Source organism: Polypterus senegalus, chromosome 3, assembly GCF_016835505.1.
Source record: "Polypterus senegalus isolate Bchr_013 chromosome 3, ASM1683550v1, whole genome shotgun sequence".
Lineage (NCBI taxonomy): Eukaryota > Metazoa > Chordata > Cladistia > Polypteriformes > Polypteridae > Polypterus > Polypterus senegalus.
The window spans coordinates 161,286,680-161,300,757 of record NC_053156.1 but is presented as its reverse complement, the minus strand read 5'-3'; the positions used below and the strand labels follow the sequence as shown (position 1 = coordinate 161,300,757).

Sequence of the window (14,078 nt, the reverse complement as noted above, 5' to 3'; positions counted from 1 at the left end):
AAATTAATCTTTGTTTTCTCTAGTATCTTCATTATTTCAGCTCACCATCAACCATAATAAACTCTTATAACTCTAATCTTATATATAGTTGTTTTTTTTTTTTTCTCACTTTCTACTGGATGACTTATGCATCTCAGTCAAATTTGTTAAAGTCACTTCTGTGGGAATATAAAAAGAAGCACATGTACAGACTTTTGTCTGCAATGTTAGATTGTTGCTGGGCATGTGGTGCGCTGCCTCTTTCACCTGAAAGTTAATGAAGGGAACATAGTAGTTATATTTTCTTGTTGAGTTTAAATGGCAGCTATTCATTGAAATGCTTTTAAGTGGTAGCATTGCAGTCTTCAAGAAAATAAATTCGGAACATATATCATTTGCCCTAGAAGATGAATTTGAACAGGTCTGACAGGAGAGGTTCTCAACAGTAAAAGTCATCTTAAAACTAAAGTTTGGTGTTCTGATGGTGTAACAGGTCAATGTTTAATATCCATTTTCTGTCTTTCTGGGTTCCTTTATTATATATTTCTTTTTTTAAATGTAAATTGTTTAAAGTAATATTTACACAGGGTGCAACTCTATGAATATGTAACTTTAACAGGTTGCTTTGTGTTGATATCTTTGATTCCATTAGAGCTAAATAAATCCATCTATTTGGAACCTGTTTATTTTTACACAAGGTGGATGTAGGTTTACAGCAGTAGCCAAAGCTCTTGCTTCCTACCCTGAACATATTGTACTTGCTAAATATTTTGCGATCACAAGTAGCAGCATTACATGGATTTAACCAGTTTTCCTTTTTCCTTATTTAAGCTGTGCTCTTTTTATACAATTGTTCATCAAGACTAAAGGAAAGCCAGATTTGAAGCCCACCTTTGAAAACTTCTGGAAGTGCATTACTCCAGTGGATTGTGATAAATGCAAGTTGCATTTAGAAGAACCTTCAATCCATTATCTTCAAAACTTCAAATCTCCTATACTTTTTTTTCCCCAACATATTTTCATCCTTATTTCAGATGGTATGATTAAAAAACTTAAAAAGTAACTTTTCACATGGTTATTTGCACAAGTACCTATTTTTCATAATATGTTTTTATGATCTTTTTTTGTGTTATTTTGGGGTACAGGAGAGTATCTAAGAGAAACAAGGCAGCAAAATTAGACACTTTCATGTGCTGTAAGATACACAACAGAAAACTGCATTTTGTATTAAAAGTAATTCCACCACACCTTGCATAAAACATGATAAGTCAACATATAGCTTCTCAGGGCAAATGGTAGCACAAAACTGAAATACATTCAAAACTAGAAGTAAATGTTATGTCTTTCACTCTTGAGCAAGTTTCTAAAGCTGTAGGTCTCTACCAAAAATCTGTAAGTAACATGTTTTCCAAACTGAGATAGATTTGGATAATAGTCATCTTAGGATTCCTGCTAAATATGCCTCATGAACAAGTTTTTGAAATTTCCATAAAGCCATAAATACTATTGGAACAACATTTGGGAGCTGATGGTTTCTCCTGCTTGACTTTACCATCAGAAAACTTCTAGATATAAATCGGATTTGTAGTTGCCTAGCATGGCAGAAAACACTGCTAACTAATAAAAACATTGGTGCATTTCTTAAGGTTGCTAAAGCATTCATCTGTATCTTCAGTAAGTCCGTCACAAAGGTTTTTATATAACGTTATTAGTTACTCTAAATTGGACTTTTAAGTAAATGTGCCCTCTCCTTGTCCTTTGTGACCAATGCTATGAGAATAAGAGATGGCTTCCAGGCTATAAAATGATCACTAGTGAAAAATATAAGTTTTTGGCTGAGTATGTTTGAAGACATATTAACACTGCTTTATACTGTAAGACTTGGACAACTTGCCATCACCAAAGAAATCATAAATGTTGCTGAGTATTAGAAACTGCTTTGTAGGGTGAGAGGCCATGACCTGAATTAGTCAGAGATGCACATAGATTATGTAACAAAACAATGATTCAAAATACATAAGGAAATTACATCATTGTAGTTAAATTAAAACAAAAAAAAGAAATGGTTGGGTGATAGGTCTTAATGTTGGCTGTACAAAATCCCAACAGGCATGTGGTAAAGACCTGAAACAAGCAGTTCATGCTTGAAAGCTCATTAAAACTCACTGAATTAAAGCAGCAATGAGATAAAGATCCTTTATATTGTGCTGTGAGATTGACCAAAAGTTATGGGGTATGGTTTGTTGGTTTACCCCTCTCCAATTTGGGGTACCTTGTATGTAATAATCTTATTTTGGTTGAGAATTTGCTATTTTTCACTTTGAAAATTTCACTTTAATGAAGAGACAGTGGAAATACATTGTATTTATTGTAAATACATTGTATTTGTTTGGGCTATTCACTTTGAAATCAACACATTCTTGTATTAACTGATTATTGAAGGAGAAACACTTTTGTGTTAATATACTAAAATTGTGAATGATAACAATATGTAATGTCAAATGTAGTATGGTACATTGCTGTAGAAACACAAAAAGCAAATTTTAGCTTGCATTCTTGCTAACCTCTAAGTGTTACTTTTTTTCTCAAAAATGCAGTTAAAAATGGTTTGGAAATTTACACTTTTATTAAATCTCATCTTTCTACTGAAAAATGTGCAGCACACTAAAAGTACAAAGTCAGAAGTATAAAAAGTGTAATAGTGATACAAATGTAATATAAAATTAATAATACCATTATCTTCTTGCGGCTGCTCCCGTTAGGGGTTGCCACAGCGGATCATCTTTTTCCATATCTTCCTGTCCTCTGCATCTTGCTCTGTTACACCTATCACCTTCATGTCCTCTCTCACCACATCCATAAATAATAATACCATATATATTGTCAGAATATGTATTTTGTGTAGTATGTCTTTGAACAGGAAAACTGGTTAGGCGTACAGTCATTTACCCGACACTGTTCAGCATAACTGTTCGCCTCAACAACAGTTCTTTCAGTCATGCCATCATCAAGAAATAACTTTCAGTAAGTAAGTGGATCTTGGCTGCCTACAGTAAGTTCACCTTTATTCCTGGCTGTCCCAGAAAATCAAAAAGAGGTGGTGATGGTTTATTTGAAGCAGGGTCAACAGAAATCCAAACGCAAGTGTTACTTTCGGATTCATTAGAATCTCTTTTCAGTTTCACCTTCCATTTCATGTTCACTGACAGAAGACAGATTCACTTCAACCCCACTTCTTGTATCACTTTCATGAGCATGCAACACCTGGACCGTTGAAAATGTTACTTATGAAATGCTGTTATGAGGTTAGGAGAAGGTGTGACTACACCGTTGCCCAGTTAATGCTCGGACATGACACACGTAAGACATGCCTATACCGTTGCCTGATTAACGCTCTGGACTAATGATGTTAGCATTATTACAACCCAAGTAATCCTTGGGTCTAATGGTTTTGCGAGACAAGTCTATACAGTTGCGCAAGTGACACTAGAGACTAACTCTTTCAGCACTGTTTTCACAGATGCTCAGTCTAACGCTAGGGAAATTTATTTGATATTCTCAATTAATCCTCCAAAAGGTTAATGCATTGAGCTGTTTATTCTACCACATGTCATGCTTGTATATGGACACTAATTAATACTTAATTTAATGAAATAGATGGATTAGTTAGATTAATATTTTATAAGATGGTTATTGATTGCTATGAAAGAAAAGTTATTTTTCAAGAGAACGAGCTTTCAACTCCATTGAAAATATCTGATGATAAAGAAAAAATATTTGAAAAGTTAATGTTTTTCATATTGGCTTAATAAACTGAAAATGTAAATGCTGGTCACAACATTAAATAAGATGCTACTGTTCATTATTCAGTAGCTGTAGTATACGTTTTCCTTCATGATGCGTTTTGTTTGTTGTTGTACACATTAATAGCTGCAACATGCTAGGGAATCCGTTATGGTCTAAAGTCTTACAGAGGTGTGTAAGTGTTTGTGTGATTGGGCCCCACAATGTGCTGGTACCCTGGTCAGGGTTGTTTTCTGCTCATGCACCCAGTAGTTCAGGGATAAGCTCCAGACCATGTATAAATGGTTTTGATAATGTCATGTTATTTAAAATTAACTTCCAGCTCTTATTTTTAATATTGTGTAATAGCAACAAGTATTTACAGGAAGAGTTTTCCGCCAGATTAGAGATTTTTTTTTTCTTTTTGTTGGTGCTGCTTTCTTATTAAAATGGTATCAGATAAAGATCTCTCAATTTGTCAAATACTTTTAAATATTATTAGATTGAAATACATTAAACTTTAAATATATGTTTTTTACTGGATCATTGAGTTTTAGAAATGGATAAGAATTTGACAGCCATTATGTATGCATTTGGGATGGATGTGTACAACAGTTAATTTTTCCTCAAGAAGAAGATAAAAAGAAATATGTTTGTTAAAATTATGGCACAACATAATGAAACAGTTTGTTGAATTATTTTAATACCATTCATTTAATTAGTATTATAAAACTAAAAGTTTACCATTTTTCAACCATTACAACTTAACACATTGCCAAGCAAAAGTATTTAAAAATATCAGAGGACTAATTATAAGATACAAAATTACAATTTATGACTGCAAGAAAAAATGTGCTGGTGCCTTGGTCAGGGTTGTTTTCTGTATTCCAAAGCCCATGTGTGTGTAATGCCGTGGTATTGGCAGTGTGAAATGTAGTTAGTTGAGTAAATTTGCAGTAACTGAAAATCTATTACACTGCAGGTGATACACTGAGAACGGCTTTTTCTGAAGATGGTTTCTTGCAAAAAATGTAATCAATCTATACATGTTCTATTGAGTTTTGTGACAAACCATGTAAAGAATTAAAATCTATAAACATCCTGTTTTCTCATTATCAAAAAAAAAAAATGCATATTAATTCAGTTTTTTCATAATGCCATTGTTGGATACATACCACAGAGCTATGCATTATTTACGAAGGTATATAAATGTGTTTTATTTTGCATTTTGTGACAGTATATGTGGTAAAAAAAAAAGGTTGATTTATGTTCCATTTATAGATACATTTTTTAATATTTCACTAGGGCTTAAGACTGTTTTATTTTGTCTCATTTATTTATTATCAGTGGAACAAAGCTAGAACTTATTTCTAAGCTGAAAAGAAAGGAAGGTCGTATAATCTTCATCAGTTTTGCAACCTGAGTCCTAACAAATGTTTTGGTGTCCTATATAACTTTTTGCATCATTAAAACTATTTCATTAAGATTTACATCACAATAAAAATGGCAGTCTCTACACTGTTAAAATATTAAGCAAACAATGTTTTGAATGTTATGTATATTAATCAATGTATCTATTTTCAGCACCATTAATTGCTACACTTGATCACAGAAACTAGGGCTTATACCAGTATTTTATATTTATATTTTGAATAAAGCAATGCCATGTGCAAAATTAAATTTTAGTTTACCCCTTAACATTTTAAAATAGTAATAATATAAGAACAGCATATGAATCTAATAATCTACCACCATTACCAAGAGAAAAGCTAGTTTCTACAAGAAATAAAAATGTTCTTAAGAATAGAGCATTATCATTGTACATTCTACTGTCTATTAAAAATGAAAGTTTAGTGTGGATGATTATTGTGAGATATGATGAAAGTGTAATGCTGGTGGTTTATAAAAGTTGGATTTTTTTCCCCCCAATAACACTTTAAAAATTGATCATTTGTACAGTCATGCTAATATTAAATACTGTTTAAATATTTCCTTTTAAATATCATACTAGGTTGTATAGAACATTATGAATAAAATTTAAAATCATTGAATGTATGCAGTTTTCTTTAGTATCTTTATCCATAACAAAACACAACCATTATGCTGAAGTGTTTAGTCATTCAACTGAAAGGCACAATAATTACAAATGCCCTTAAACATTTAAACGTGCACATATGCACATTTTATTATTTTTATTTGTACATGAAGCATATTCATGACGATATGTCATATTTTAAACCTATTGTTAGGTATTTAAAAAAAATAATAAATAACAAGTTTATGCAGAGCATAACCCCATTGCAGAGCACACACAAACACTTGCTACACTGTATGAGGGAGTGCATGCTGCATGCAGTTTATAAACAAGTGATTTGACAATACTTTCCTTGATCTGTACTGGAACATAATCAATCAGATACTACAACTTTTCAGAAGATTTTTGTGTTGTCTCTGGATTGCTTGTCTAAACATCAGTAGAATCATAATGCCTGCACAGACAGATGTACAAACGTCATTCCATGTTTACCTATTATTGATTTTAAATGTCAGCAATTTTAATATGAATTTACATACTGCCATATTCTCCACCTTAACATAACAGATTGAAGTATTTACATTTAAGTAGTTAGGAAATGGTGCACCTAAAGCAAGTTACTAATTATGATCACAAGAAATCAGTACCACTACGAAACCACAATATTATATTAGCACAGTGCTTTTGACTGTTGAATTAATTTTTAAGTATTGCATAACTGTATTTTTTTAGCTTATGTTTGGTAGTTTACTTGGAAATGGATGTTAATGCATAAAATGTCCACATGGAGGCAGCTGTAGCACTTACAAAAACTCTCCTGTATTATATCAAATTAAACACTTCATAGCACAGTGTCTGCATTCAGATAAAAAGCAAAAACGTGTATCAAAAAGAAATAGCAGTTAATTGCCACATTGATATTTTCTAAAAATGTGTTTTGTGTGAGAGTATTTGCATGAACAGCATAAGATTTATACAGTAATGTACAGTAGCTCAACAAGGCAGTCAGTGGTCCATTGTTAAGGAAAAAAAAGTTTGCTTTTCGGTATCAAGTATTCTGGGAAATAAAGAAGGTGTTGATTTGAATAACATTATTTCCTTGAATCACGCAAATGGAAAATTAGTATTTTTATGAGTTTTACTTTTTAATGAGCATTTTTGACACCTTGTTAAGTTTGAGCATTTAAGACCATTTACACAGTGAATTGGATCTGAACCGATCAAATTGTGGAACATGAGGAGACTAGGGGCCTCATGCATAACGGCGTGCGTAGAAATCGCACTATAACATGACGCAAGCACAAAAGCCGAAATGTGCTGACGCACAGAAAAATCCAGATGCATAAATCTGTGCATTCGCACACTTCCGCTGTCTTCCGCTCCATGAATCCCGATCAGTGTGAAAAGTAACGCACGTGCCTGCTGTCTCGCCCCAACTCCTCTCAGAATTATGTTCTGTGAAAAGGCAATGGCAAAAGCAAGAGGGAAAATATAACAATTTCAGCGAATGCCAGGTGGAGGCAAAGAAAAACATACTATTTGTTGGTTTAAACAGTGGTATAAACAACAAAAGGAAGTTGATCGAGTGACATAGCATGTTGGAAAAACATAGAGACGTAGCCCACCATCTGAGTGTCATATGAAAGCTTATTAGGGTACATAGGGAAAAAAGGCACACAGTTGGAAAAAAGCACTAAATGTTAACTTCAGTCTTGAAATTTCCACTTTAATCACATAGTTATTTTGTCATTAAAGTAGAACATCATAAACTTCATCTTAAAATTTTTTAATTTACTAGTTTCTCAAATCCCATCATAACTAAAGTAGCACATTAAATGCTTTGTTTTGTATTTGATCTTTTGCTCTATGTGTGTGAATCTCTAAGTGCTTTCTCTTTCTCCGACTGGACACAGAATCCATTACATTCATGATATTGCACCTCTCTGAATAATTAAAATAATGAGATGTATACGTGATATCTTTTTTCATATTGATAGGAGTTAAAGCATGTCATTAAACAGGGGAACACGGTGCGTGATTGTGTGCGACCTTCGATGAAATTATTGTAGCAGTACTGTCTCTTTCAGACATACTAATCTCCAATTTCTGTCCTTACTTTTCTTTCTCCAAATTCCCAATCAGCTCTGTAATAGACATTAAGCCATCTGTAAGCTTAGAATGACGATTCTTCAAAACTTTTAAAGAACATTGAAATATCTTTGTAGTACGTGTTTAATTATTCTACCCATCTATCCTTCCAGTGTTGTGTCAGCCCCAGAAAGAATACAGCACAAGGTAGGATCAATCCGTGAATTAGCTAGCACTGCGGAACCATGTCCACACATGTTTAATTATTAACAATACCGATTATTTAAATGGTTAAAGTTTTATCTATATAATATAAACATATTTTGCTGCATTTCATCTTAAAAATGATATCGTCATCATATGTAAATACGCGCTTTATAAAGTGGTGCAGGTTGTGCAATATTATAACTGTAGTGCAAGTTTACAGTGAGGTGATTGAACTTAAGTTCAAACAGTTCTACAAGGAGCACTTGATGGACTGATTGATTGTGTAAAGTTCTTGGGATGAAACTGTTTCTGAACCGCGAGGTCCATACAGGAAAGTCTCTGAAGTGCTTTGCAGTTGCTAAAGCAGCATGTGCTTGATGCTGTATACCGATAATTCTCTTTCCGATCAGCTGCTGCTGTGATTCCCCACTCAGATACAGTGATATAAATACTCCGAGTGGTGCAGTGAGAGTAATATGGAAAAAGATGATCCTCTGTGGCAGCACCTAACGGGAGCCACTGAAAGAAGGAAAAAAAGGTGCAGTGAAAGTAACAGCGCTAAAGCAGTTAAGGTATTTGGAATACTATGGTTATTCCCTGGACCATTATATTGTTACAAGTTAATTACAATCAGATGCATTACACTGAAACTAACGACATATTGTTTATTAGTGTATTTATAAAGCTGCGTCAGGAAAATAAAGAGTAACCACACAGGAACAGTAGCACTGCTTTGACGCTGGGGGCCGCCAGTCTGCAAAACCGAGCGGAGAACTTGTGTACGACAGGGTATGAGGTACCATGGAAATGTGCGTGGCTTCACTCCAAGTGTAGGTTTTATACATCGCGATTTGAACGTGGAAACGTTCTTATAACATTTCTGTGTATATGCACCGTTTATGCATGAGGCCCCAGGACCTTTAACACTCTTTATTTTGTTTTTCTATCAATGAGTAGATTCTGTGTGCATTTTCAAGTTGTCTTGCATGTACATCACTTTGTCTCCTATTTAGGCTTATATCTCTAAAATAATCCAGACACCTGCCTTCATAGACTTTATAAACTTTGTTTCATTATTCAAAAACTGTACATCTGCTCCGTCTCATTTTTGACTCCTTCTTTGATGTCTTTCCTGTTGACTAGCTCTCCGTGTTATACATATCTCTTTTTCTTTCTCTCTCTGCCTCTATGTCATGTTCTCAGCTGTGTAGTTTAAGGAAACCAGGCACTTCCTCATGTTCTGCTTCTTAGCACTCAGATGGCTATCTTTCTGCATTCTGAAATGTCAACCAGTTCGACTACAGAGTATCACAGGAAAATTAAATTGATCAAATCCATGCTTACCCATCTATATTATCAACTGTATACTTCACTAAGTATTTTGGATTAGTACTGCAAGTTCAGCTAGTGAAGATAATCAAGCTTGACAAACTAGAAGTAATATAGTTAGTACCAGGACTTCTGTCACTGAATAGAAGTATATTTACAATACAAATTTGTTTTAGAAATGGATGTTCTTGAAGTAGACAGGCAGTAATGAAAGCATTGATTGTTTAAAACTGAGTATTAAGGTAAATAGATGGGAGGAGGTTTGTTGCACTCTTTTAGTACTCCGATTATAACTTGAAACACTTCACCTGTCACTTTAGTATTACGTACAGGGAGCATCTGTGCTACACTGAGGAGAGACTTGAGTCCATGTTCCTGTCCAACATTGTCTGTAGAGTGGAGGTATAACGCTAAATGTTTTAGAGGGTTTATAGACGTATATCACTGCATTAGAGCATTGGTGAGGTATTTTGCTTTTTTCAGCAAAAGCGTTACGCTGATTTATATTATTCCGCTGTAAGCACAGTTGTCTAGGGAAAAAATTCTTAAGTGTGCTATTTTACAGGTAAAGCGATATGATGGAACAGTATATAATGCTGTAACAACTATATACATCTTTAAATCCTGGTCAAGGGGCTGTCAATGGAGTTTGCATGTTCTCAACAAAGCAGTGTGTGGTTTCCTCCAGGAATTCCAGTGTTTTTTGCCACATTCCAAAGATTTGCTTAAAGGAGTAACTTTCCACTTTAAATTGACCGAATATAAGTGAGCATTAGTGTATGTATGATTATGTTCTGCAGTGGACTAGTGTCTAATACAGAGCTGGTTTATGCCTTTCTCATCATGCTGTTCGGCAAAAAAAAAAGTTCCAAGTAAAAGATGTGCAAAAAATTCAAAATACAAATGCGTATGCATAAAAATACATGCTGTTTACTTTTGTAAAACAAATATTTTTGCATGGCAAATTGCTATGTAGATCACACCGTTAGTTAAATTGACTTGGTCCCACTTTTGAACTGAACCTTGAAGGTGCATCTTAGAAATAAAATGTGGGAGTCCTTGTGGTCTTATCAGTGTCCACAACCACCCCATGTATAGAATCAATTAAGAAGTCATAGAAATGTCAAGTTGTGTAGCACTTCAATGTGCTTGTGAGACCTTATGTGGAAAATAAAGTGCAGTTTTGGATTCCGTATTACAAAATAAACGTGCTGTAATGGATTGAAAATAGATTAAGTTCAGGACTGTGAAATCTGGTTTATGAGAAAATATTGAAGAGGTTGAGTCTTTTATGTTTAAGCAAAGGGATGACATGATTGAAGTTTTTAATACTGTTATGAAGGGAATTATTCAGGATGATTCCAGCTGTTATTTTAAAAAAAGACTTCTCATCTACAGTAATGAATCGCATATGAAAGTAGTTTACAGTAAGGGTAAATTTAACATTAACATGAGAGAATTTCTTATATGGTAAAGAGATACATGATATGTTTAAAACAGCGTTGTAAGCAACAAAAGTACTTTGACATTCAAAACTGAACATTTTGAAAAATGATTAATTAGCTGTGTTAGGCTGAATGGCTTTGGAGAGAGTGGGGTGTCGGGGTTTGGGGAGGTTCAAAGGTTGAATGGCAGTACTGATTCCACAGGACGGCAGTTAGATGTTAAACCTTTGTGATAGTCAGTCAGCAACAGGAAATGTGGGCTACATCTGATTCAAATGTTTTTCATAAATAATGTAGCTGTTCTATACAACTTGGTTTTCTCTGTGACTGGAGGGTTCTGGAACCTTCTAGCTAAAAATATGTTGTATAAAACAATCTTATACTTCCGCTTTATGTACTTGGAGTTTTATACTTGAAATGGGCCTTCTATTACAGGTTAAAAAGTCATGCTTGAAGATTGTCTTGTATCACTTGACATTAAGTAAAATTTTTTCCAGCAGAAGATAAATACTGTACTTCAATATGTGTGTATAAATGCAAGCTAACTCTTATGTATAAATATAGCAGGAACAGAGGATATATGTCTGCACAACAATTTAAATCACAAATCACAGAGCTGATTAATTTTATTGCTCACTACAATGTTCATATGTAATATTAATGACTCATATAATTGTGGAATAAATATGTCTCTCTGTAATGTTTTTTGGTCCTGTAATGAATTTCAATCAGTGATTCAGTCATGTTAACAAAGGAACTTTAAAAGTATACTGGTTTAGAGTAATTCATATCTTAGTAAAGGAAAAAGAAAGATTAAAGAAAGTAAAACAGTTGGACTTCCAAGAATGACTTCCCACTGATTATTATACAGTAGAGTATAAATTAATTAGTATAAACTGTACAACTGGTAAATGTTATATGAATTAGATGGTATGATGCCTGGATTAAATTTTGACAACACAATTTTCACTTTCAATTCTGTGCTCTGGTGGCTGTTTATAGTCCATTCAGCCTCAGGCAGTAATCAGGTGGAGATTTGGAATTTGGTTGCCCCAAAACAGTGAACTCTTCTTTCACAATGATGAGGACATGTGCATGATATAGGAGACTTGGAAAACAGCCCACAACAAGAGTGCTGGCCTGTATTTGGAAGTGATGAGAAATGTCAAATAATGGAATGCAATTGAGCATTTAACTGATATCAACAGATACAGGTTGGGCATCCCTTATCCAAAATGCTCCAATATACAAAACCGTCAGAGCACTGACATAACGCCACAAGTTGAAAATTCTGAAACGGAAAGGGAAGGATAATCTGTTCAAATTCTATGCTGAATGTGGTGAAGAAAAGTTAATGAAAAATATAAAAACTCTGCATAAAAGTAAAAACAAAGATTTTGATCATATATTGAAATAGTGGATCTGTCAGCATTACAGTGAACGTACGTCACTTAATGGTATGCTGGTGAAACAACCAAAAATCTATCATGATGAACTAAAAATTAAAATAATCACTGTTTTGGTGTTATTGTCCCTTAAAAATACTTGCTACAAATAATAAGAGAGCCCCTACAGGAAATAAGGATTCCAAGGACAGAAAAACTGCTGGGATGTGCTCATGCAACTGGCAGGCATAATTGTAAACTTGCAATTATAGGCAAAAACTTGCTTTCTTGCTTTTTTTTTGTGAAAAAAATTATTAAAAATATTGTATAAAACTAACTTCTCACCATGTGTATATAAAACCAGTAAATTCCATGTTTAGAGTTAGGGTCCCATCCCCAAGATGTCATAATAGATTTACAAATATTCTAAACTCCAAAAAAAAATCCAAAATTCTTTTGGTTCCAGTCATTTCTGATTAGGGATGCTCAACCTGTGTTTAATTTTTGTGGCCACAGACAAAGTTGTAACTCTAAATGCATTTGGCTAATTCTCATTCTAACCCTTTTGTGAACACAGTCTAAGAAACTTGTCAATACTGAAGAAAAAATGGATGGAATACATTGCAAAGAAAGAGAACAAATCCTCGTTCAGTCTGCTTTAGAGGTATACCAGGGTGAAAAGTGCCTCCATGTAAAAAGAAAAATGTTTCACAGCACCAAAGCGATAATGGAGAGACTGAATAAGGGAACACTTGAAAGTGATGGAAAATGTTTGGCAAGACTGCATCAAAGATTACCAGCAAATGTAACCTATTTGCAACAGGTGTAAAATAAAGAATGAAAGAAACAGAATACATTTTACCTGTGTATATTTCATTTCACTCATGAACAATACCCTGATGTACCTGAAATCCTCCACTTGGCATAATTGTCTTCTCACCACATCCAAAAGAGCAGACCACTCTATTCTGCCTGAAAGCCATGACTTCAGAAGCTGATTTTCATTCCAGCTGCCTCACCCTGGGTTACAGCCTGCTTCATTCACAATGGAGAGAACAGCCAGATGAGACTAAAATAGCAAAACCATTCATTCACACGAGAAACTACCCTCAGGTTCCCGAAATAGATGCTCCCTAAAACGTGCCTTGATATCCTTTTCATGCAAATCATCAACAGGAGGGAAGATTAGTCTGCCTTAAAAATATGAAAATTAACGTCGGAACTGCAGACACAATTATCTTTGCATAAATAAATGAACTAAATGATACAAAACACTGTTATTGTGCCCGTACAATATACTCAACCCTATATGATCACAAGTCTTTTCCAGAGATATAGAATGTATTTAGTAAGCTCCCACCACTTTTTAAATGTAAATGCTAGAGCAAAAAGTTTCTCTGCTGTTTTACATTGTTCCTTCTAAATATACCGGAATCAGCTAAGGAGTAGAATCTTTCAGCACCAGGATTCAGACTTTAATGGGTAGGTTAAAGAGAATGGGCACGCGTTTGAAAAGGATGACCTGTTACTTGAGTTAAAATTATCAATAAAAATCAAAAAGTGGTGTTTGCTTCAGATTCTTAATATTTAATTGAAACATCAGCTTTCATTTTGCCTTGTATTTCTTTTCTTCCCACCAGCAGACACCTTTTAAAGGTGCTTATTCACAGTCAGCAAAATGCTGGAGAGTAGCACACCATTTTGATTCCTTCCTCTGCCTCTCTGTTTATGAGCAGCTGGTTAGGTTTTTTTGAAAAGTTGCCTTCCCACCTTTACTTGAATTTTTGGTTTCTGTCTACTCAAGTCTCACTTTTACATATCATTTAA

At 34.1% G+C, this 14,078-nt stretch overlaps 1 protein-coding gene across 3 annotated transcripts in view; it reads left to right on the top strand.

Moving 5' to 3' along the window:
• The window catches only part of scaf8 (SR-related CTD-associated factor 8), a 188,972-nt gene that overhangs the window by 133,052 nt on the left and 41,842 nt on the right, over positions 1 to 14,078 (top strand). The window contains exon 22 of one of the 3 annotated variants that reach the window (XM_039748163.1): positions 12,829 to 12,847. The exons of 1 other annotated variant lie outside the window; for it this stretch is intronic. The gene's annotated coding sequence lies outside the window, so the exon portion shown is untranslated. Of the gene's footprint in view, positions 1 to 810; positions 1,230 to 12,828; positions 12,848 to 14,078 lie in introns of those variants that run through there. One more of the 3 variants, XM_039748164.1, reaches the window with a different exon arrangement.